Source organism: Leptonychotes weddellii, chromosome 5 (assembly GCF_054177405.1).
Source record: "Leptonychotes weddellii isolate Sample4059 chromosome 5, ASM5417740v2, whole genome shotgun sequence".
NCBI lineage: Eukaryota > Metazoa > Chordata > Mammalia > Carnivora > Phocidae > Leptonychotes > Leptonychotes weddellii.
The window spans coordinates 75,276,534-75,298,203 of record NC_138373.1 but is presented as its reverse complement, the minus strand read 5'-3'; the positions used below and the strand labels follow the sequence as shown (position 1 = coordinate 75,298,203).

General features: G+C 40.6%; 1 non-coding gene across 1 annotated transcript; it reads left to right on the top strand.

The window, feature by feature from the left end:
* Positions 1-17,704: 17,704 nt before the first annotated feature.
* On the top strand, positions 17,705-17,834 carry LOC115940877 (small nucleolar RNA SNORA22). Its single transcript, XR_004075606.1, has one exon. It is a non-coding gene; the product is annotated as a small nucleolar RNA SNORA22 (small nucleolar RNA).
* Positions 17,835-21,670: the final 3,836 nt, after the last annotated feature.

Genomic DNA, 21,670 nt, shown 5'->3' with positions numbered 1-21,670 from the left:
ATTGTGTTTTCTTTGTTGTATATCTCCTTCTTGTAGTTCTCATAGAACGGCTTGATCAGTGCAGAAAAGAGCAGAATCACTGTCTTTTAACGTCTAGATGTGGTAATTTTGCAAAGATAGCCTAGAATTACATTAGCTTTTGGGGTGGGAGAGGGGTATGGGAGGTAAAGGGGTGTTGACTATTGACAATATTGTTTGCTATGTACTAAAATGTTCATATCTTCTCTTCGTGTCCTTCTGCTAAGCCATGTTGAATCTAAGATGTTTTAGTGGCTCATTTGCACCTCACTGTTCTATTGATTTATTGGAAAACATCATGAATATGGAAGAGAGGAGTTAAGATCACGGAGTAGTAGGAGGACCCTATGCTTGCTTATCCCTTGAAGACAGCAAGATAAATATCAAATCATTCTGAACACCCAGGAAATTGATCTGAGGACTAAGAGAACAAACTGCACAACTAGAGGGAGAAAAGAGGCTATATTATGGAAGGTAAGACATGAGGAGATGTGACTTGGGGGAGAAAAGAATCCTCAATGCTGCAAAGGGGAGGGACCCCTGATCAGGGAGAAAGGAGAGAAAGGAGAGAGAGAGAGAGGGAGAGAGTGAACAGAGTGCAGGGCATTGCACAAGAAAAACACTTCCCCAAAACCCTTGACAGGGACAACCAGAGGGCAAGTTTACTGGAAGTTTTTACCAGCAGCAGAGCTCAAAGACTAAAGTTTTAGAAGTCTGCACCATTGCCGAGGGGAGCCTGGCGGGGTAGTGGTGCTCCTGTGGAGCTCCCCTGGGTCACATTGGGAGAGACAGTTCCCTTTTTGGAGTGCATTTGAGAGAGGTGGCGCTGTCTCGCAGGGCACAAAAGAGCCAGAGAGCACCATTACTCTGCCCCATTCATTAGCATACGAGCAGGATGCTGGCTTTTTGTTGCGTTTTACCATAAACTCCAAGCCCCTGCACATAGGTGTGACTGCCCCTGTGGGACAAACCAGCACCAGCCACAGTGCTGTGAAACCCTCCCCCAGAGGATCAGTGCATGTCTGTGCCATGCCAGCTCCCTAAAATTTGGAGTTTGGAAATTCAGCTGTCTTGCCTGAGATAAACCAAGGAGCACTGCACTACCAGGTGGGCAGATGGCTTGGACACAGGGTGAAGGCAGCTATCTGAGGGAAGTCTGAGACAAACAAGAAAGATTGTTCACTCTTTTGTGAAGGCTTGCTGAACAGCGATGGGAGTGAACTGCCCTCTCTGGGGAGGAGAGAGCCAGCTGATGCCATTTTTGCCCCCGCCCATCAGCATGGACAGACTTCAGTGAGCAGCACAGCACCTACAGTGGAGGCTTGAGCCTCTTACACCAAGCCCCGCCCCCTGCTCTCTGCAGGTGCTGCTGAGCTAGGGCAAGTGTGCCTGAGAGTCAGAGCAGCAGTGGGCCCCTCCCCCAGACAACTAGCACAAACACCCTGTATGCACCAAGTCTACTGACCATAGAGTGCTGCAAAGCTTCAGCTCTGGGGGAAATAGGATCTAGCCCCTTTAACAAGCAGACCCAAACTCACCTAGTTAAAACTCACCGTACACTGGACGAGGTCCCAACACTGCCCATTGCAAGGAGAAATTCTGCAGAGGACTGACCTGAGGGAAAGAGCAGCCAAAACACAAGAGCAGAGTGCACACAGCATACACTAGAAAGACTTCTTGAAATGCCAGGCCCAGGACCTCTTCTTAATATAGCCATTACTTTCAGGAGCAGGCAACATACAGGCTTTCCCCACACACAGAAGGCAGAGACCTAGACAAAATGCCAAGATAGAAGAATCCACCCCAAAAGAAAGAACAATAAGAGGTCATGGTCAGGGATCTAATTGAAACAGATATAAGTAATATGCTTGAACCAAAATTTAAAACAATAATAATAAAGATACTAGCTAGGTTAGAAAAAGGCATAGAAGACACCAGGGAGTCCCTTGCTGCAGAGATAAAAAACCTAAAAACTAGTCGGGCTGAAATAAAAAAATGCTATAACTGAGATGCAAAACTGACTGGATGTAATGACCATAGGATAGAAGAAGCAGAGGAATGAATAAGTGAAATAGAAGATAAAATTATGGAAAATAATGAAGCTGAAAAGAAGAGGGAAAGAAAAACATTGGAACACGAATGTAGACTTAGGGAACTCAGCAACTCCATGAAGTGTAATGACATTCATATCATAGGAATCCTAGAAGAAGAAGAGAGGGAAAAGGGGGCAGAAGGTTTATTTGAGCAAATTATAGCTGAGAGCTTCCCTACTCTGGGGAAGGAAACAGACATCCAAATCTAGGAGGCACAGAGAACTCCCATCAAAATCAGCAAAAGCAGGACACCAAGACATATCATAGTAAAATTTGCAAAATACAGAGATAAGGAAAGAATCCCCAAAACAGCAAAGGAAAAGAGAACCCTAACCTACAAGGGAAGACAAATAAGGTTAGCAGCAGATCTCTCCACAAAAACTTGGCAGGCCAGAAGGCAGTGGCATGATATATTCAACATGTTCAATGGGAAAAATATGCAGCCACAAGTACTTTATCCCGCAAGGCTGTCATTCAGAATAGAAGGAGAGATAAAGAATTTCGAGTACAAGCAGAAACTAAAGGAGTTCATGACCACTAAACTAGCCCTGCAAGAAATATTAAAGGGGACTCTTTACATGAGAAAGAAAGACCCAAAGGAACAAAGACTAGAAAGGATCAGAGAAAATCTCCAAAAACACCTACTGTATAGGTAATACAATGGCATTAAATGCATATCTGCCAATAATCATTCTGGATGTAAATGGACTAAATGCTCCAATCAAAAGACATAGGGTATCAGAATGGATTAAAAAAAAAAAAAGAAAGAAAAACAAGACCCATCTATGTGCTGCTACAAGAGATTCATTTTAGACCTAAAGACACCTGCAGATTGAAAGTGAGGGGATGGAGAACCATTCATCATGCTAATAATGGATGTCAAAAGAAAGCTGGAGTAGCCATACTTTTATCAGACAAACTATTTTAAACCAAAGACTATAACAAGAGCTGAAGAAGAGCATTCTATCATAATTAAGGGGTCTATCTGACAAGAAGATCTAACAATTATAAATATTTATGCCTCCAACTTGGGAGCACCAAAATATATAAATCAATTAGTAACAAACACAAAGAAACTCACTGATGATGATACAATAATAGTAGAGGACTTTAACACCCCACTTACTTACAGCAATGGACAGATCATCTAAGCAGAAAACCAACAAGGAAACAATGGCTTGGAATGACACACTGGATCAGAAAGACTTAACAGATATATTCAGAACATTTCATCCTAAAGCAGCAGAATACACATTCTTTTCAAATGCACATGGAACATTTTCCAGAATAGATCACATACTGGGTCACAAATCAGGCCTCTACAAGTACTAAAAGACTGAGATCACATGATGCGTATTTTCCAACCACAATGCTATGAAACTTGAAGTCAACCACAAGAAAAAATTTGGAAAGACCACAAATACATGGAGGTTAAAGAACATCCTACCAAAGAATGAATGGGTTAACCAGGAAATTAAAGAAGAAATTAAAAAACTATATGGAAGCAAATGAAAATCAGAAAACACAACAGTCCAAAACCTTTGGGATGCAGCAAAAGTGGTCATAAGAGGGAGGTACATAGCAATACAGGCTTACCTCAAGAAGCAAGAAAAGTCTTGGGATACCTAGGTGGCTCAGTCAGTTAAGTGTCTGCCTTTGGCTCAGGTCATGATCCCAGGGTCCTGGGATCAAGCCCCACATCAGGCTCCCTGCTCTGCGGGGAGCCTGCTTCTCCCTCTCCCCCCTGCTCATGCTCTCTCTCTCCTCACTCTCTCTCTCTCTCTCAAATAAATAAATAAATACATACATACATACATAAATACATAAAATCTTAAAAAAAAAAAAAAAAAAAGAAGTAAGAAAAGTCTCAAATATACAACCTAACCTTATACCTAAAGGAGCCAAAAGAAGAACAGCAAATAAAGCCTAAGGCCAGCAGAAGAAGGTAAATAATAAAGATTAGAGCAGAAGTAAGTTATATAGAAACAAACAAAACCAGTAGAACAGATCAATGAAACTAGAAGCTGGTTCTTTGAAAGAATTAATAAAATTGATAAACCCCTAGCCAGACTTACTAAAAAGAAAAGAGAAAGAACCTAAATAAATAAAATCACAAATGAAGGAGGAAAGATCACAATTAACACCACAGAAATGCAAACAATTATAAGATAATAGTATGAAAAATTATATGCCAACAAATCGGGCAATCTGGAAGAAATGGATATATTCCTAGAAACATATAAAGTACCCAAACTGAGGGGCACCTGGGTGGCTCAGTTGGTTGAGCATCTGACTAATGATTTCAGCTCAGGTCTTGATTTTTAGGTCATGAGTTCAAGCCCCACATTGGGCTCCACACTGGGTATAGAGTCTACTTAAAAAAAAAAAAAAGTTAACTAAACTACTAAAACTGAAGCAGGAAGAAATAGAAAATTTAAACAGACCCATAACCAGCAAAGACATCGAATCAGGAATCAAAAATCTCCCAACAAACAACTGTCCATGCCAGATGGCTTCCCAGGGGAATTCCACCAAACATTGAAAGAAGAGTTTATACCTATTCTTCTCAACTGTTTCCAAAAATAGAAATGAAAGAAAAACTTCCAAACTCATTCTCTGAGGCCAGCATTACCTTGATTCTAAAACCCCACTAAAAAGGAGAATTACAGGCCAATATCCCTGATGAACATGGATGCAAAAATTCTCAACAAAATACCGGCAAACAGAATCCAACAGTACATTAAAAGAATCATTCACCATGATTAAATGGGATTTGTTCCTGGGCTGCAAGTGAGGTTCAATATTTGCAAATCAATCAACGTGATACACCACATTAATAAAAGAAAGGATAAGAACCATATGATCCTCTCAATAGATGCAGAAAAAGCATTTGAGAAAGTACAGCATCCATTCTTGATAACAACACTCAACAAAGAAGGGATAGAGGGAACATACCTCAACATCATAAAGACTATATACAAAAGACCCACAGCTTATATCCTCAATGGGGAAAAACTGAGAACTTTCTCTCTATGGTCAGGAACAAGACAGGGATGTCCGCTCTCAGTGTTGTTATTTAACATAGTACTGGAAGTCCTAGCCTTGGCAATCAGACAACAAAAAGAAATAAAAGACATCCACATTGGCAATGAAAAACTTTCACTATTCATAGATGACATGATGTTCTATGTAGAAAACCTGAAAGATTCCACCAAAAAAAAAAAAAAATTATTAGAACTGATATGCAAGTTCTTCAAAGTCGTAGGATAAGAAATCAACATACAGAAATCTGTTGCATTTCTATACATCAATAATAAAGCAGCAGAAAGAGAAATCAAGGAATCTATCCTACTTACAATTGCACCAAAAGCCATTAGATACCTAGGAATAAACCTAACCAAAGAGGTAAGAGATCTGTACTCTGAAAACTATAAAACACTGATGAAAGAAATGGAAGATGACACAAAGAAATGGAAAAACATTCCATGCTCGTGGATTGGAAGAACACATATTGTTAAAATGTCTATACTACCCAAAGCAATCTACACATTTAGTACAATCCCTATCAAAATATCATCAGCATTTTCACAGAGGTAGAACAAACAATCCTAAAATTTGTATGGAACCACAAAAGACCCTGAAGAGCCAAAGCAATCTCGGAAAAGAAAAGGAAAGCTGGAGGAATCCTAATTCCGGACTTCAAGCTATATTACAAAGCTGTAATCATTAAGACAGTATGGTAAGGGCACAAAGGCAGACACATAGCTCAGTGGAACAGAACAGAGAACCCAGACATAGACCCATAATTATATGGTCAACTAACCTTCGACAAAGCAGGAAAGAATATCCAACGTAAGAAAACAGTCTCCTCAGCAAATGTTGTTGGGAAAACTGGACAGCAACATGCAGAAGAATGAAACTGGACCACTTTCTTAAACCATACACAAAAGTAAATTCAAAATGGATGAAAGACCTAGGTATGAGACAGGAAACCATCAAAATCCTAGAGGAGAACACAGGAAGCAGCCTCTTTGACCTTAGCCATAGCGACTTCTTACTGGACACAACTCCAGAAGCAAAGGAAACAAAAGCAAAAATGAACTATTGGGATTTCATCAAGAGAAAAAGTTTCTGCACAGTGGAGGAAATAATCAACAAAACTAAAAGGCAACCTACAGAATGGGAGAAGATATTTGCAAATGACATAGCTGATAAAGGTTTAGTATCCAAAATCTATTAAGAACTTATCAAACTCAACACCCCAAAAATAAATAATCCAGTTAAGAAATGGACAGAAGATGTGAATGGACATTTTTCCAAAGAAGACACCCAAATGAATAACAGACACATGAAAAGATGCTCAACATCAGTCATCAGGGAAATCCAAATCAAAACTCACACTTGTCAGAATGACACTTCTACATCTAGCACCGACCCATGTAGTAGGTGCTCATTACTGTGTGATGGTCTGGTGAACAGGCACAATGAAAGGACCAACATAAAAACCAAGCCTATGGATCAAAGTGATGGTTCTCAATGACTAATAACATCCAAACAGAGAAAAACAGACATTAAGTTCCTCCTGAAATAAGATCCCACACCTATCTATGATGTGGTCTTCCAAAACAAAAACAACCCTGAATCTCATCAAGCCTCCAGATATAACTACGCTTTTATAGGAAATGGAACAGAGAGACGCATTAAATGGCACAGCAGGATGCCACTCGGCAGAAGCTAGACTAGGAAAACTCTATAGGACAAACAAGCAGTCTCTTCAATTAAAACAAAAGTAAGAGAAAAGAGATGAAAGGGGAAATCTACAGATAAAAAGAGACTTGGGAAATATATCAATTCATCATGAAGTCTGGTTCGTATTTTGATCACAATTCAAACAAACGGAGAACATTTTAAGAGAATCAGAGAAATGTGACTGCTTGTAAGCAATTATTAAGATTTTAGGTGTGATAGCAAAGATCAAACGGACTCTCTTCTGTTTCATTGATCTATGTCTATATTTATGTCAATATTCTACTGTATCGATTACTATAGCATCATTTTATTTAACAGAAAACAAAAAAACTAAGTCATCTAGATTTTTAAATAAGATACAAAACACAGGAACTACAAAAGAAAAAGAAAGAGATAAATTGGACTTCATCAAAATAAAAAACTTGTGTTCTTTGAGCACCACTATTAAGAAATTGAAAAGATGGGGTGCCTCGGTGGCTCAGTCAGTTAAGTGTCTGACTTCAGCTCAGGTCATAATCTCGGGATCCTGGGATTAAGCCCTGCATCAGGCTCTGCACTCTGTGGGGAGCCTGCTTGGGATTCTCTCCCTTTCCCTCTACCCCTCCACACCCCCAACTCACACACACTCTCTCTCTCAAATAAATAAATAAAAAAGAAAATGAAAAGATAAGTCACAAACTAGGAGAAAATATTTGCAAAGCACATATCTTAAAAATGAAAAAGGCTTAAAAAAAAAAAAAGAAAGAGGGGCGCCTGGGTGGCTCAGTCTGTTGTGTCTGCCTTTGGCTCAGGTCATGATCCCAGGGTCCTGGGATCAAGTCCCACATCAGGCTCCCTGCTTCTCTCTACAGAATGGGAGAAGACATTTGCAAATGACATATCTGATAAAGGTTTACTATCCAAAATCGATTAAGAAATTACCAAACTCAACACCCCAAAAACAAATAATCCAGTTAAGAAATACCCCCGCTCATGCGCTCTCTCACTCTCTTGCTCTCCATCTCAAATAAATAAACAAATCTTTAACAAAAAAAAAGAAAGAAAAAGGCTACTATCCAGAATATAGGAAGAATGTTTACCACTTAATAATAAGACAAACAATCCTGTTTAAAAATGGGGAAAAGGAGGGTGCCTGGGTGGCTCATTCAGTAAAGTGTCTGCCTTTGGCTCAGGTCTTGATCCCACATGAGCCCCCTTCGGGCTCCCTTCCTCAGCGGGGAGTCTGCTTCTCCCTCACCCTGCTCATGCTCTCTCTCTCTCTCAAATAAATAATTTTTAAAAAATGGGGAAAAGGTTTGAACAGACTAAGTACATGAAAAGACACTCCACATTATTAGTCGCTGAGGAAATGAAGGTTAAAGCCACAGTGAGATACCATTACACACTCGTTAGAGCGAGGAAAATTAAGAAGATGAACAATACCAAGTGCTGTTGAGAAGGAGGAGGAACTGGAACCCTTATGAATTTCTGGTGAGAATACAAACTGGTAGAGCCACTTCGGAAAAACCGTTTTGTAGTTATTTATAAAGTTAAATATAACACTGTCCATATGACCCATCAACCCCATTCCCAACAGAAATAAAATAGATGTACACCAATGTGTAGGTTCATTCATAGTAGCCGCAAACAGGAACAATTTAAATGTCCATCAACTGGTGAGAGGATAAGCAAATTGTGGTCCATGCATACAGTGGCATACACTACTGAGTCAAAAAAGGGGGCAAACTACAGATCCCTGCAACGACATGGATAAACCTCAAGAGCATTTGGTTAAGTGAAAGCAGTCAGACCCAAAAGAGTAAGTCCTATGTGATTCCATTCATGTGACATTCTGCAAAAGACGAAACTATAAAACCAGAAATCAGATAATGGGAGCCAGGAGTTGGGAAGGTCTTGGGGGGCGTGGGATGGGATTGATTTTGAAGACAAGGGAACTCTGGGTGACAAAAATTTTCTGTATTTTAATTGTGGTGGTATTTGACCAACCATATTCAAGTGTCCAAACTCATCAAGCTGTACCCTTTAAAAAAGTAAATGTTACTGCATATCAATTATAACTCAATAAACCTGACTTTAAAAAATAACGAATAAAGTGGAACAGAGCACAAAATTTCTATATTCTCCCATAATTTTACTGGGACAGTCAATTTACGTGCTAATTATTTTTCATAGGGCTTAAAATGATTCATGTCTGCCTATCGTGTTTCACTGAGGCTATAATTTTACGTGGTGAAGAAAGGGAAGCAGGAAGGAAAAATAAGAAACCCTCTCAGGCTGGATATTTGGGATTAAAAACTGAAAACAGTTTCACACAAAAGGAGTCTGACCTGTTGAACAAACCTCATGATGGTGAAATTTATGAGGACCCCACCCATTGTTGACTCAATAAATGAAGTAGAATTGTTCCAGATGGCTGAGATGATCACTATATACACTGTTTCAGATTGTACTGAAAGTACTAGACAGTAGGAGCTGTGATAAATTGTAGATTGTAAAGCAGTGACTTCCGACAGGATCGGCTTTATCTGGAACCTCCACTCTCCTTCGGGGTTCCCTCTTCTTTTTCTTTCAGATAGGAAAATCTGAGATCTTGGGAGCATTAAGATAGTGGGTCCCCAAGGAAAGAAATGCTCAACACAAAGGAATTTCTAGTTACTAATGGTTTGTCACTTCAGTGGGGGAGGAAGGGCCTGAGCAGATTCCCCATTGACGTCTTGGATCGTGTTATCTAGACATCCTCTAGAGAAAATTTTGGGTTTCTATCCAGTGAGTGCTTGTTTAATGCTTTAGCTTACAAAAGATGGGTGAGGAGGCAGGGATGTACTGGAAGTTGCCTCATCTAGCTGTTATCATGGGGGCTATGATTTGATAGCTTTCCTTGTGGCTCTGGGCTTGGTTAATGGGTTTGGTTAATTTGGGGTCTGTGCTCGTATGTTAATTTTGGTCCTCCACCCTCAGTCTCAGACTTCATGCTCTCCTCTGGTGATGTGATTCTCTGCCACAGCTTCATCTACCATCAACATGCTGACAGTCATCAAATTCCTCTGTCCTGCGTCAAGAACCATATATCTGACCAAATACTGGCTCCTCCAAGGGAAAGTTCCACAGACCTGAATGTGATATGTGTAATTCCTGTTATATTCCTTACCTGAGCGATGGCTCAAAGATCAACCCCATCACAAAAGTCAGAAAATTGAGATGGGTTTATCTCTCCTCCCTTTCTTTATTGCTTATATTCAGTCAGACTCCAAATCCTGAAGAGTCTAACTCCTCGTATTTTCAAACATTTACTTCCAACCTCATTATACTGCCTTCTTTCTGGCCCCTGTTATCTCTTACTCAGATGAATGAAACGTTCTTCCCCTTAATCCACCTGCCTGAACTGGACATTTGACTTCGTTTTTTGTTTGTTTGTTTGTTTGTCTGTTTTTTGTGGGGTTTTTGCTGTTGTTGTTGTTTTGGTCTCTCCAGAATCTAGCTCCTCAGTTCCTATTTTGGGGATTTTTTATTGTCCCCCAGTATGCATTCCCTTCCCCCATAGGGATAGAACTCGGAGCTTGATCCCTTGACCCTGAGATCATGACCTGAGCCCAAACCAAGAGTTGAACGTTAACCGACTGAGCCACCCAGGCGCCCTGCAATAGAACTTTAACTGACCACTTGGCCACACAGAATCCTGACTACACATGTCAGTTTTTCTTGCAGCTAAATGTGGCTATGTCACCAGGTTCTGGACAATGGCTTCTAGTAGAAGTGAGATATGCAATTTCCAAGGTGTGCTCTGAAAGGAAAGGAGCATGCCATCTCATTTTATGTTCCTGCTTCCTGCAGCTGGAATGGAAATGTGATGGTGGGAACTGGAGCAGCTCTCTTGGACCACGAAACAGAAACTAGGCGGGAGGATTGTGGAGTACCAACACCGAGGGCGGTTGGGCCAGCCGTGAATCTCAGAGGACAGCTGCCAAAGCAGTTTGGGCATCCATGTGCGGGAGAAATAACACTGGCTTTATTTAAGTGGTCGTAAATTTTGATCTTTGTTACTGCAGCCAAACAGGTACCCTAACCAATAATGCTTATGAAGTCAGAGTGGCCAGTTAATTCTCGTAGCTACCTAGCCTACCTAGCCTCCAAGGCATGGGCTAATCACTGAGCACTGACGATCCCGCATGCTCCTGCCGGGCCATCAGACCCAGTTCAGGACAGCAGGGTCAGCCACGTCCTGCCGCCGCTGAATCCTCTTGGCCACACTTCCATCTCTGACCCAATTGCTGAGCCTCCTCCAAACTGACTTTGCTCCCATCTGATTCCAACTCTGCTCTTGCAGCCTTTCAATGATTTGGTGTACTCCTGATACCTGTCTGATAAATTCTCCCTTTTTATTTAAGGGAGTGGAACAGGTTTATGTGACTGGCAACAACAAAAGTCCAAATTGATGTGCTGATTTCCAGTTTTGCTTTCTTCCAAAGAAAGGTTACTCTGTCCGTGTAGTATTTGTAAACAGAGGTCTAATCCTGCATTTTCCCTGCTTAATATCTGTTAGGGGTTCTTTTTTTTTTTTTTTTCCTTAGAGAGAGGGAGAGAGCGAGCATGCGTGCTCGAGAGGTAGGGAGAGGCAGAGGGAGAGAGAGAATCCCAAGCAGGCTCCACACTCAGTGTGGAGCTGACATGAGGCTGGATCCCACAACCATGAGACCATGACCTGAGCTGAAATCAAGAGTTGGATGCCCAAGCGACTAAGCTACCCAGGCGCCCCCATCAGGGATTCTTTGGTTAGGGTTTATTTGGTCAGGATAACCTCCACAGTGCAGCACGTGAAGCCTTCCAGGATCTGACCCTAGCGCCAGTTTTCTCTCTTAGTCCCTGTACCTCATGGTTCAACCATACTAAATCTCTTGGCAGGTCCATACCTTACCTCTCCTTCTGCCTGGAACTCTCAGCCCTTCCTTCTCACACCTACTGTCAATTCGCATTCAAGAGACACTTCAGGCTTCCCTGACTCAATAAAGCTTCCCTAGCTCTCCTGCACTCGGTCACCCCTGGTCACTTGATTGCCAAGTCTGTTCTTTGGGCTGCACACGGCACCCCTCTTAACCATGATTCTATCCCTCACCCAGATCTTTTCTCTGGGCTCGCCTGTCTTCAAGACTTGCCTTTCCCATCTTGTGTTATCTATTTTTCTGTTTCTAGCATCTCTTAAATAATTGGTGCATAACACATATTTTAAATGAGAGTGAATCATCTTTCTGGAAACCATTTGAAAAGTTTAAAAATAAATCGGTAGGTGGCACCCGAGTCTTTCTATTAAAACCGGCTTTTGCATGTGTAGTTTTTGTGTTTTGTTACACACAAGGCCAGCAGGTGGCGCTCTCGGCCGAGAAAGGCTTTCTCACTCGTTGTGTCCTCCCGCCTTTCCTCCCTGACTCCTTCGCGTGCGTGCTCATCTGTATTAAAAACCCAAACCATCTATACCCCCACAGTTTACTATCAGTACCGCTTTACTATTCACTGTCGTCACCAACAAGTCTTTGCTATCCCTGGAACTCTTGCGCAGGAAGAAACAACTTGTGAAATGAGACTGTTGAACTTTCCAGTTGGTGGTATCAAACAGCTGTTTACTCCCCAAGACTCTTTGACACCCTTGCTGTCCACCGATCCTGAATTATTATTATATCATAATCTTTAACAAATCCTGATTAAGTTGCATAATGAAAGACCTACCTTATACCAAACCCCCAAATGTCACAAAAATCTGCACCTTGCACTCCACCTTTGAGATGTTGCTAGAACTTAATCTAGGTAGTGATCTCCTTTGCGGTGGGAGCAGTGAACTCAACTTGGCCTGCTCAACAGACTGTTGTATTAGTTTCTGGGGGGGAGCCAGGCTTTGACAATATGTGTAAACCTGAGCATACAAGTATGTTCTGGGGTTTGCTAACTCGAAATGTATAGTTTATTAACATGCAGAGCCTCAGACCCCACCCAAGCCTATAGCATCAGAATCTGCACTTGAACAGATGCCCAGGTGAGTCTTAGGCACAGTCAAGTCTGAGGAACATTGCTTTTAAAGCATTACCTCAGCCTCTTCTAAAGAATGAATGCAGACTGAAAGTTTAAAATTTAAAGAAGGGTTGTTTTTTGTTGTTGTTTGTAGGTGATGTTTAGTTAGTATTAAAATTACAGTATAAAAGAGGGCACCTGGGTGACTCAGTTGGTTAAGCATTCTGACTCCTGATTTCCACTTAGGTCATGTCAGGGTCATGAGATAGAGGGCCGGTCGGGATCCGTGCTGGGCGTGGAGCCTACTTAAGATTCTTTCTCTCTCCGCTCCTGCTGCACGCCCCCCAGTCTAAACAAACAAACAACCTACAGAATAGAAGAAAGATTTGAATTCCAGTCTCTGCTTAAATAGGAAATTCTTCAGTGTGGTCTTAGATCTGCCTTAAGAGGATGGGTGGGTTTTTGGAGTGTTTGGGGAAACATATTTGCTGAATTCATTTAAGTCTTTTTTCAAACCCTCCCCTCCTCCTGGGGTGGGGGGCCTGTGAAACAATGGCTGCAGGATGTATCATAATATATGGAGCTGTGGGCTTGCACGTTCTAGATCCAGTGCTCAATCCACACACATAGTATGCACTCAGTAACATTGAGGCCACTGTTTATATAAGAGTTTTTTTAAAAAATATTTTAAATCTGCATTTGTTATTTACATTGTACTCCCTTACACATTACATTAACTTCTTTGAGATGTGAGCACCATTTGTCTTAGAGATTTCTGCTAATATACCAAACAGATGTAATGGAAAGAATATGACATTTGAGGTTAGAAGACATGGATTAAAATCACAGTTTTGCCACTTCCTGGCTGTGTGACATGGGGCTATTCATTTAACCTCTCTGAGCCTCAGTTTTCTCATCCTAAAATGGGGAAAATGGGCTGATTTGGGGGATCAAGAGAGATAAAGTTTGTGTTAAAAGTTCTATAAACTGGGGCGCCTGGGTGGCTCAGTCGTTAAGCGTCTGCCTTCGGCTCAGGTCGTGATCCCAGGGTCCTGGGATCGAGCCCCGCATCAGGCTCCCTGCTCCGCGGGAAGCTTGCTTCTCCCTCTCCCACTCCCCCTGCTTGTGTTCCCTCTCTCGCTGTGTCTCTCTCTGTCAAATAAATAAAATCTTTAAAAAAAAAAAAAAAAGTTCTATAAACTGGGGCGCCTGGGTGGCTCAGTGGGTTAAGTGTCTGCCTTCAGCTCAGGTCATGATCTCAGGGTCCTGGGATCAAGCCCCAAGTTGGGCTCCCTGCTCAGTGGGGAGTCTGCTTCTCTCTCTCCCTCTGCCCCTCCCCCCTGCTTGTGTGTGTGCTCTCTTTCTCAAATAAATAAATGAAATCTTACCAAAAAATGTTGTATAAACCAACCTTTGCACTTCTGGTCATTTGTCCTAAACACGCTGCCACAGCCCTGACATATTATTGTGCATGCAATAACGGATATTAATGAATTAATTCATGCATCACATCATTTCAATAGGGATAGAGGAGGAAGGCCGAAGTATCTAGAAATAATGGCCTACCACTCAAACAAGTTTTTATAAAGGTGGCAAATTTTGGCAGCTTTGGAAGTATGGCAGGCATGTGGCTTTGGTCAGGAATATCTCATAGTCACACCCTGCATTGGCCACCTGCCTAATTCTGTCTCAGACAGGCTATATGTATTTTGCTTAAAGTGTTAAATCCCAAAGTGCACCGATCCTGTATTGAATTTCCTCTCTGCAAATCAGCCTTTCTGAAAACCACCAATCCACTGGGTTTTTTCCCCCCATTGCTTCTTAATGAGCTTGTTTCCCAGACTATGATTGGTGCTGTGCTTACACCAAGGCTTATCCCCAGATTCTTGGGGCAGAAAGGAACAAAGGCAAGCTCTACCTGAACTGCCTGGGGTAGAATGCCTAGAGAGAGTAAATGTATTTAGTCCATGGGTTTCAGAGCCCGTCCTACGCCTCCGCCATTTTGAGAGCTCTGAAAACATTAGAACCTTACCCAGTGATAGGTGTGAATGACTTTGTAAACGTTACTACTAATAAATTTGGGTGTGACCCTCAGTCGTAGAAAAACAATACAACAGGAAACAAGGACTGAGTTTTAGTTCTGTCTTGATTTTGTTGTGTGGTTAACTTGGAACCTCAGTCCTGGGGCAGGTTTGAGTACTGACTCAGTCATGATTAGTTGTTTAGAGTTGGGTGAGTAACTTAACTTCTCTGGACCTAAAGTTCCTCCTTAAGCGCTGGGTTGGAGTCTAGGATGTCTTTCAGCAATATTATTCTCACATTCTGTGGAACAGGCCTAGGTGGGTGGCTCTAGCCCAGGGTTGTCCCAAGGACCCATTGACTCCCCCAGGAAACAGATGATTGCTCTGAGACCCATCGGGTTGGTGGTTCCAGAGGAGCCATTTACTGGTCCAGTGACTCAGGAAAAGAGCAGATGTACTGGAAAAGAGTGGGTCTTACAGGATAGAGTCAGCCCATAATATGCCTTCCCTCCCTCAAACCCCTCCCCATGTCCCCTTGTTCCTCTATGAATGTCCTTGTTTTAATATCTAAACTAGAGGGTCTTCTCTTTTCCCTTTTTCAAGTGATCCTTTGCACTCCCACAGGATTATCTTTGGAAAATGCAAAATCCTATCACTGCTGTTCTAAATGGCTGACAATCTATTGTTAATGGTTCGTATTTGTCATGATGCTTAATGCATTGAGAATCTGACCACAGTTTTACGTTTTACTAATTGCCCTCATCTCTGACTCCAAGGCATACCTTCAGACTATCCACAGAGCACTTCTAAGTATTCTCTCAACTGACCCTGAGCTTTCCCAGCATCCTGGCCATTTACACATGCTATTAATTCTAATGGAAATATCCTTCTTGATTACCCGGTGAACTCCTCCTCATACTTCCACTCCTACCTCAAGGGCCATCTCCTTTTAATTCTAATGGAAACATCCTTCTTGATTACCCGGTGAACTCCTCCTCATACTTCCACTCCTACCTCAAGGGCCATCTCCTTTTAATTCTAATGGAAACATCCTTCTTGATTACCCGGTGAACTCCTCCTCATACTTCCACTCCTACCTCAAGAGTCATCTCCTTTAACCCTTATAGTGTCTGCATCCCTTGCACCAATGACACTGCCTTACAGTTGTGGGTCATTTTCATGACTAGTCCCCGAGCTAGCAGATGAGCTTCAGAGATGGCAGGCACGTGGTTTTGCTCTTCTTTGTTTCCTCCAAAGTGCTTAGCACACTTCTTTGAACTTGAAAGTGCTCAGGTCAATACTTGTTGAATAAACAAATATTCTCACAAAGCAAGGCGGAAGGGAAGGTGCGTTCATCTTTTCTTGACACACCCACTGGACTATCCTTCTGTGAATTATTTTTGAGGTTTTTTTCCCCCACTGTTCATTTTCAAGCATTTCATTAATGAGTTAGGATAAAACCCATGGGTCCAGCAGACATTAAGGTTGATCTCCTTAAGAGCAGGAGTTGGGAGTGGAGGTTGAGTCAGTGGGTAGATGGACGCAGTCAGTACGACCATTTTGCTTTGGACTTCAGTTTGAAAGTTTCTTCAGGAAGATTTTTTTCATTTTATCTGAGACTTTTGATGGTATCTCTAAATGAGAGTTACACATACAGTTGTAAGTATACACTAATGGGACTGCAGATGTTCATCATAAGACTTCAAACTTGCATTCCACTCCTTTTATAATGTACTACAGATTATTTTTTCAGTTGTGATTATTTTATAAATAGCACAATTATATTATATTGCATCTGCATTTTGCCATCTCTTGATTTTTTTTTTTTTTTGAATATCATAGGAGTCTCAAAAAATGGAAGTGACTGGTGTCTCTCTCGGCTTGTGAGATTCATAGGCAAAGTGGTAATTGCAAAATAAGTTACTATCACACACCCACCAGGTTAGTAAAAATTTAACATGGGGTTATACCAACTATTGGTGAGGGTGTGTAGCACCAAAAACTCTCATATGCTTGTGGCAAGCATTGGCACTATCCCCTTGGAAAAGAAATATTAGTTATTTAGTATAATTGAATATATGCATACCTATCGCCTAGCAATTCTGCTCTAGGGTATATGTCCTAGAGAAACTCTAGCACATGCTCACCAAGATAGGTGAATAAGAAAGTACTTAGCAGGATCATAATATTAGAATAGATAAATAAATTTTGGTATAATCATAAAATGGAATATCATATAGAAGAATGAAATTAAAATTATCTGAACTACATGAAACAATTTGGTTGTATTTCACACACAGAATGCTAAGTGAAAGGAATAAGCTCAAAAAATACATAATGAAGTTGAAAAACACATGTCCTGAACTTTCCAATGTCCAAAAGAATTCAAAATTGGATCTCAAAAAGATATTTGTACACCATGTTCATGTCAGCATTATTCACAAAGCCAAGAGGTAGAAGCAACCCAAATGTTCTTTGACAAATGAATGGATAAAGAAAATATGGTATATCCTTTCAGTGGGATATTATTCAGCCTTAAAGAAGGAAGGGAATCCTTCCACAGACTAAACATAGATGAACCTTGAGGATACTATGCTAACTAACTGAAATAAGCAAGTGACGAAAGGACAAATGCTGTAATGATTCCACTCATATGAAGTATCTAAAGCAGTCCAAAGCATAGAAACAGAAAATAGAAAGGTGGTTGGCAAGGGCTGGGGGAGGAGGGACATAAATGTTTAATGAGTATATAATTTCAGTGTTGCAGGATGGAAAAGTTCTAGAGATCTGTAGCACCACAGTGTGAATATACTTACCACTACTGAACTGTGCACTTAAAACAGATGGCTTAATACTTCCCTTGACTTTGACACTGTGCTAGAGTGATGTATGTTCTTTCCCTCACATTGAAAGGACTGTTTATCCTTTTAAATGCATTCAGAAAGTCAGCACATTATATTAACTTAATTGTATCAAAGGGTATGAATGATCCCTTCAAAAACTATCTTTCACTCAAAACTATAGCTGCACCTAATTGAAGAACTCTAGTGTGGAGGTGATTTTGTAATTGTGTGTTTATTATTAGGGTCTTTATCCCAGAATAATAAGAGAGGGATCTGAAGCTTCAAAGGAAAAGGCACATTGGTTTTTGGAGTGAGTCAATGTAAGCAGAAAGAAGAACAGAAAAATACTTATAGGTGTGGCGGGAACACCTCTACATGGGTTCACACTGAACTTGCCAGTGTCTTAACAGAGGCTATACTGGACTCCACTTTGTCCAGTAAGACCCAAAATGAACCTATTGATCTCTTCATGGTCAAGATCATGGAAATGAAACAGAAATCTGAGACTGATATAAGCTTAATCAGAGGTCTCGTTTTGCATGATGGGCCACTGCATCCTGATATGAAAAAACAAGTAGAAGATATATCCTCACGTGCTACGTGTCATTAGAATATGAAACAAGTGTATTCTGGCTTATTTTTTTTTTTTTTTACTAATTGCCCTGAAGTATACAACACATAAAACAAGCCGTTTTTACTCAATGAATAGGGTGTTTTGTTTTAGCTGCAGTGATCCAGAAAGGCATGTTAGTTAAGCATATGTTACCTACCTTATTAAACATTCCTTGTAAAAAAAAAAAATGGTTAAGATAGTAAAGCTAATGTTAGGTCCTTTTTTTAACCACGATTTTTTCAAAAAGGAAATATGTGAAAAAAATCAGATTACATCAGTGATATCTTAAAAATATTGTTTAAATATTTTTAAAAGGACACTTCAAGTGCAAGCTACATTTTTTTTGTGATTCTTTAAAATAACTTAGGAAAAAAAAACCAACTTGGGCCTGGAGCGAAGAGAAAGTTTTCTGTTTTGAACAGAGACAATAAAGGCAACTGGCTTGGGTATAGACTGCATGATCTGTGTGTGATGGAAAAAGTATGCCTATTTATTCAACAAATAAATAACTATGTCATATGAGAGATAGTGAGATAAATATAAAGATCGCAGTCAGGTCAACTGGAATTTTATTCTCATTTGCCAAGTATTTCAGTTATTCAAGAAATATTATTAACAGCATGCTGTGGACCAGGAGCTAGGAATGAAATTGTGAAATAAGAAGCTCAGTGTCATGAGACCTGTAAATAAATAGGAAATTGAAACCCTTTGGGAGGACATGTGACCCTCTCTTTGCAGGCCAAGGAAATCTTCCCTGGAGGAATAACATCTGACCTGAAACCAATAGAGTGGTTCCCATAAGGGGACCAAGGGTTGGGAATGGGCATGAACAGAAGCAGAGAGCTTGGTGTTTGGAGAACTGGAAGCAGTGTGTTTTGCAGGTCTCGTTTTGCATGATGGGCCACTGCATCCTGATATGAAAAAAGAGTAGAAGATATATCCTCACGTGCTACGTGTCATTAGAATATGAAACAAGTGTATTCTGGCTTTTTTTTTTTTTTTTTACTAATTGCCCTGAGATAGTGAGGCAGGCTACACTAGTTAAATGCCTGTAAAACAGGATGACGTTCCACTGGGAACGGGAAGAAGACTCAGATTTAAAAACTACTTAAGAAATGGAATCAACAGGATTTAGTTTTTTAGATCCGTGGGGTAAGGGAAGAGAAGGAGACAAGGTACCCTTGACAGGTTTAGGGTCGGAGTAGAGAGGAGCAGTGGAGAGTACCAGAGATCAGTAATACTCACTGAGATAGGTGGTCCAGGAGGGGAACAGGTTTTGGGGAGACAAGATGAGCACAATTTTGAACTTACTTGGTTTGAGGCCCTTGTAGAAAATCCACTGGATAGTTAGACATGTAAATGTGAGGTTTGAAGACTAATTTGGTCTAAAGATATAAAAGCTCCCTTATAGTCCGACTTCATTACTGAACTCAAATGGGTCCCTCTTCCTCACACACTATTATGATTCGTGTTTTAGTTATTGATATTTTGGGTGAAAGAGATACGAAAGCTTACTGCACCCCGGGATGGGTGACTATGGAAAGCTAGACATTTTTAGTAATGCCGCATGGGAGAAAGCCCTCTACTAATGGAGTGGATTTTGAGATCTTTCTGAAAAATGGAATCTATGGAGTCAGTTTAGCATTACTTATGTTCTGAGTCTTTCACAACCTTTTCTGAACATGATCTCCCTAGCTTCTTTTCTAACTCCTCTAAAAGATGGTGTCAGGGTAGCAGCAGGAAATAGATATTCTCTCCTTTTTGCCCCCTCCCCTTTTTTCCAATCTCTTCAGGTATCCCTTAAAATTGAAAGCAAGAGTTGGACAAATAGCCAAATCTGGATTCCAGTTTGGCTTAGACAAGACTATCACTTACCTAGTCTTAATGTAATCCTACAAAACCAAAGTTATGCCGAAATGCAGAAAAACAAAACATAACACAGCAAAAGCAACCAAAACAGTAAGAGCTGCCATAAATCTCTTAGGAAAGAAAAAGGGGGCACCTGGGTGGCTCAGTTGGTTGAGTGTCTGACTCTTGATTTTGGTTCAGGTCATGATCTCAGGGTCTTGAGATGGAGTCTTGCGTTGGGCTCCACATGGAGCAGAGAGTCAGCTTGAGATTCTTTCCCTCTGACCCTCCCCCCACAAATAAATAAATACATCTTAAAAAAAAGAAAGAAAAAAAGTCAAACATTTTCTGCACCTGCTATGTGCCTAGCATTCTGATCTGTATTATATTTTTAAGTTTTATTTGCTCTCACCCTAGTTCTAAGAGGTATTATCATTTCCATTTCTTATTATGGGGCAATACATTCAGAAAGAATAAATCACAAGTTTGAAACACATACTTGCTTTCTATTTTAGCTCCTCACAAAACTCTTCTAGGTTTCTGTAAGTTTGTAATATCACAACTATCAGAATCACTTTTCCTTCTACATAAATCAACATAGAAATGGTTATTTCTCAATTTTTAAAATACGGGGTTTTCCGTTAAAATGAATGGTTCTCAGTCAGGGACAATTTTGTCCTAAATGACACTTGTCCATGTCTGGCACCATTTTGGGTTGTCATAACTTGGGAAGTGCTACTGGCATCTCATTGGTGGAGGCCAGATCCTATAAGCGCAGGAGCTCCTTCCTATGACAAAGAATTATCTAGCCCCAACTGTCAATAGTGCCAAGCTGAGAAACCTCAATTTAAACTGAAAAAAGTTATTAAATGTAAGTTATTAAATAGTGCACTTTTCAATATGTGTGCTTTCATGTAATTTTATTTAGAAATAAAAATAGTGCTATGAGTAGTAATGTTTTTGTTGCTGTTGCTCTCCGCTTTGGTAATTACAACAGGGTGAATCTCATTTTAACTCTAGGAAAGCCAGATTTGCAACTGTTACACTGTTCAAATTCACCAAAGAGGACAACATAATCTATCAGGTGAGGAGACTTGCTGGTTGCAATCAAAGATTTTTAGAGACACCTATGGTATCAACTGCTCTCTTAGTAGTTTCCTTATGTCAAGAGTTTATGTTAACATCCAAGGCAAGTATGAATGAATTATCGATTTTCCAATTTTCTTGCTATGTCATCTCATGGTCATCTATAAGAACAACACTTAGTGAGATTATGGTCTCGGCACTTCCTAAATTACTCTGAATTGTCAAAAACATTTAATTAGAGTTTGTGATATAATGAGCACCTGGGTGGCTCAGTAACTTAAGCGTTTGCCTTTGGCTCAGGTCATGATCCCAGGGTCCTGGGATCGAGTCCCACATCGGGCTCCTTGCTCAGCGGGGAGCCTGCTTCTCCCTCTGCCTGCCTCCCTCTCTGACAAATAAATA